The sequence below is a fragment of the Gossypium arboreum genome, chromosome 3, assembly GCF_025698485.1.
Source record: "Gossypium arboreum isolate Shixiya-1 chromosome 3, ASM2569848v2, whole genome shotgun sequence".
NCBI lineage: Eukaryota > Viridiplantae > Streptophyta > Magnoliopsida > Malvales > Malvaceae > Gossypium > Gossypium arboreum.
In genome coordinates this window covers 8396049-8401115 of record NC_069072.1, presented here as the reverse complement: position 1 = coordinate 8401115, position 5067 = coordinate 8396049, and positions in this window count along the sequence as shown.

Here is a 5067-nt window from a genome sequence, read left to right as displayed (position 1 = left end):
TAACGAATGGTTATATGAAATAGTTGTGTAAAATGTTTACAAGAACTGGTCATATGGAAATATATGTACAAAATAGTTATATGAAATAATTATGAAGATAGATAAACGAAATAAGTATAAGTACATGGAATATAATTTATGTTAAGTTTGATATAAACTATTACCTAATAAATATATATAAAATATATGGAAATGATGGAGCATAAAATATTGATATAATGAAATGAATGATATATGCTTATGAAGAAACGGTAAGAGCATGATATGTTTCATGACATGTACATATATGATTACCTTTGATATGTTGATACAAGGAAATTATGTAAGTTGAGACTATTATTAAACTCAAGTGCGATATGTAGAGAAAATAAGTATATCAATGTTGAATTTAGATGAAATGTGTGCAAGTATACTAACGATGATGTTGTTTGACACTTAGACAAGGGTCAAACTATTGATTGAACGGTAACATGTTTAATTATAAGGAGCATTGAAATAGTAAGTACTTAGATGAAAATAAAATTTAAGATTTTGCAAAATTTTTTTATAATCCCGATTTAATTCCTGTTGGTTTCTAATGTATGTTTGGGGCTTCGAGGGCCCAATAGAGAGACGTTATGATTATTTCCAAAATATGAACAATAAATGACTCAAAATTATCTAAAAATGTTCAGTAAACTTCGGTAATGCCTCGTACCCTATTCCGGCAATGGATACGGGTAGGGGGTGTTACAAATAAGATCTGTCTTAAGTTTCATCTCCCTTAGGTATTTAAGGAGTTTAGTTCATAATAATGGAAACCATTTCAAGATTCAGAAAACAACAAAACATAAAGAAACCCAAAGAACTTCTAGGAAATTGAATGGAAATCTTCCGTCTTAATGTAGATCCTGCCTCCAAGCTGATTCTGATGGTTGTCCTTAGGTATTTTCTGCCTTCTACTCTGCGTGTCTCCCTTTAATCCTCTTCTAAGGTGTTTATATAGACTTTGGAATGCCCAAATTAGCCCAAAATTAGCCTTTTTTCCGAGTAGAATTAGACTTGGGCTCGACAGGGACACAGCCGTGTGCCATGCCGGTGTGAAAATGCTCAAGCCGTGTGCAATTCTAACTTGATTTCGTGTCGACACGGCCATAAAACACGGGCGTGTGGTCTACCTGTGTGTAACACACGGGCATGTGAATTGCCCGTGTGGAAGTGCCTAGGCCGTGTGAAACACTGAATTAGTCCCAATTTGTCTGTTTTTGGCCCGTGTCTTGCTCGTTTTGCTATCCTAAGCTCTCTTAAGTATAAAACATGAAATTAAAGGATTAGGAGCATCAAATTCACTAAAACCAAGGAAAAATCATTCATAAATATGCCAAGCATGGGGTAAAAATATGTATATATTACGGTTTATCAGACAACCCCTTTTAGCAACTATCAGAACTATTATTGATATTGGTATAGGTGAATTAATACTTCGTGTAGGTGATGACACGATTAAACTCCAAGCTTGTGATCCTGTTAAGACACCTAGTGATCGAGATGATTATATGAGTTCTGTTAATATGAGTAACCTTATGGCTCAACTTTCTTTGTAGAAAACCCTTCGAAAAAACGTGATAGAGCCACATTCCAACTTATGCGACGAAAACAGAACAACTCATAAAGATCGAAGGCTACAAATCAATGACCTGGACGAATGACAGACACATGTCTAGGAGAAACCGAGAATACACAATGCAGAACCAAAGCAACGCCATGACAAACATAAAGATGGAATGAATCAATTTAAGGTTGGAAAACAAGTATTGTTAGATAAAACGGACCCTCGAATTGCCACTTCAGAGCTTAATACAAATTGAGCGACTCCTTTTACGATATTGAATGTCTTCCTATACGGTACAGTCGAGGTAATGCATTCTGAATTCGACACTTTTAAAGTAAATATTACTCGACTCAAACCTTATTTTGATAATAGAATTGACAGCGAGAAAGAGGAGTTTCGACTCCGTGAACCACCATGACCGTGCGAATACAATGTAAGTCTAGCTTAGACTTTAAATAAGTACTTCTCGAAAGGCAACCCGAGTGTTAACTCTGCTAATGTTATTAATTTTGTAATATTTTTTAAAATTAATTAATTTTTAAATTTAAAACAATGTTTTTAAACCACGCGGCCTAAACACACGAGTGTGTTCTTGTCCGTGTGGAATCTTAAGACTTAGCTTTGAAATTTTAAAAGAAATCGATAATGAGTTACACGGCCGGACGACACAGCCGTATGACCCACACGGCCTGCACACACAGGCGTGTTCAAGGCTGTGTGAAACCTAGTGCTAAATTTTTCAATTTTAAAACAAGTCAAAGAGTTACACTGGCAAGGCACACAGTCGTTTACAAAACATGGTCGAGCCACACGGGCATGTGACAGGTCACACAAGAGCATGTAGGACAAGCGAAGGAGGTTGCACACGGCCATGCAACATTGTCATGTGCTGGACACACGGGCATGTCCAAGGCCGTGTGAAGACTGGGCCTATGTTTTTAAAATGAACACAAGCTAAAGGAGAGCCACACAAGCGTGTGACATGGTCGTGTGGCCTAACACAGGCCCTACACGATCGTATACCCTTTTAAATCCCTAATCCCCTTTTATTTTTATTTTTGTTTTTGTTTTGTCCTCTTCTCTTACCAAACCCTAGCCACTGCTCCCTCCAATCACCCTCGTTCTGGCCTCTATTCCTTCCCCAACATGCTCTTTTTAACCTTCGTCCCACCAACCCAAACCCCTCTTTTTCAACCTTCCCCTTCCTTTCGCACCACTGCACTTTCCCTCTTCGCCCACAACCCTCATCCCTCGACTTTCCACCCCCAACCCTCTCAATTTTCTTCCTTTTCTCCCTCCTTTCAAACCTCCCTCACCCATCCCACGAACCACGACACAGCATCACCCAATTCCCCTCATTCACCTGCTTTCCTCTTCTTCTTTTCTTCCCTTTTGCGCAACCTTCAGCAACCACCCACACCGCAACCTTCCACGCCGCCCCGAACCACTACTGATCTACCACCGTTCATAACTCTGGCCATACCAACCGCCATCGGTCCTTCTTTTCCCCTTTTTGCCCATTTTCCTATTTTATTATTAATTATTATTTCTGTATAAGCCCAAATTACCCGGGCCCAACTAAACCTACCCAATCAGCCCACATCCACCAAATTACCAACCCCATACCCCAAGTACTCAAAGCCCAATTTTAGCCTAAACCCCAAAACCCAATCAACAAAACCCAATACCCAAATAAAATAAACAAATCAGAAAAAACCCTAGCCACCGCCTCTGTCCCATCACCTCTGTCAGACACCACCCACCGCCACCTACTCCCCTATCACCACTTGCATCTGCAAAAGGAAGGAAAAAACAACAAATAATAAAAAAAAAACTTGTACAATGGCTATAAAAGCCGAATCAAAATCTTGTAAAAGGGTCAGCAAAATTTTTTTTAAAAGACACAAAACATTCAGCAATCTCTTGAGAAATACAACAAAAGATATTCAAATTTTACTCTTGCAACATCAAAGCAAAAGAACAGTGCAAAAATCATACTCAAATATCACAAATCGGAGGACCAAAATACCAAAACCTAAGGTGATTTTAAGTTTATTTTCGTTATATTTTCGGGTCTATTTTCTCACACATATATATATCAAAAAAAACATATAAAAAATACAAAAAAATAAAAAATACCTTTTTTTCGATTTTCCAGCCACCGTGTACGGTGGCCGACGGCGATGGTCCGTCGACCGGACGGTGACTGACCTTGTGGCCGAAAATCACCCCCTCTCCCCCTCCCCTCTCTTTTTTTTTCTTTCAAATGCTACAAATGATTTTTTTTTTCAAAAAATTGGCCTTTTATAGCCTTCCAAAACGACGTCGTTTTGGGGGCTGCCTTTTAACCTCAAAACGACGTCGTTTTGACTTGGACCAGATTGACCCGATCCGACCTGCCTAGGATCCGCCTGTTTTTTAACGGAAGGGGTAATTGCGCTTTTAGCCCTTCCGCTTTTTTATTACTTTGCAATTAAGTCATTTTTTATTTTTAATTTGGCCCCAAAATTTGTCGCGATTTTCAATTTAATCCTAGTTGATGCTGTGCGTTTTAGGAAGGGGGTTATTGCACTTTAGGCCCTCCGTCGTTTCACGCGCGTTTAAATAAGCCCTTTTTCTTTTTTTTTCAAATTTGCCCCAAAACTTTGTTTTTAATTCGAATTTAGTCCTTTTTTAATTTAAGTTGATTTTTATATTATCTTTGCTATTTTATCATATTTTAAATATTATTTATATTATCCTTATGACTATTATTATTAATATTCTTATTATCACTATTATTTTTATTCATTTTATCAATATATTATTACTACAGTTACTATTATTATATTATTATCATTATTACCATTATTCTTAATTTTAATATTAGTTCCAATAATACTATGTATATACTTTTAAATACACTCTTTTATTTTCTTTTATTGTAAATATTATTACTTTATTTTCCTTATGTTATTATTATATCATATTGTCTTTTTTGTTTTTTTTATTATCATTATTATATCATTATTATTTTTCATGTACACATTATTTATATTATTTTTATGATTATTATTGTATTTATTTTTACTACTGTTATATTTATTATTAGTATTAATATTATAATTACTATTATTACACTTATATGTATATATATTTATATGTAAAGTTATCAATGGTTATTTTAATATTATCATCATCTTAATATTAATATTTATATATTTTAACATATGTATGTATATATTTATGAAATATTATCAATATTTGTTTTAACATTATTATTATTTCTTAGATGTATACATCATTTTTTTAATACTATATTTTTAATACTATATTATGTATATATTTTACATGCATTATGTACATATTTTCAATAACTATATCATATGTATATATTTTATGTACATACTTTTAATATTATTATGTATTTATTTTTAATATATATATGTATATATTTATGTAGTATTATTAATAGTCGTTTTTTATTTCTAATATGT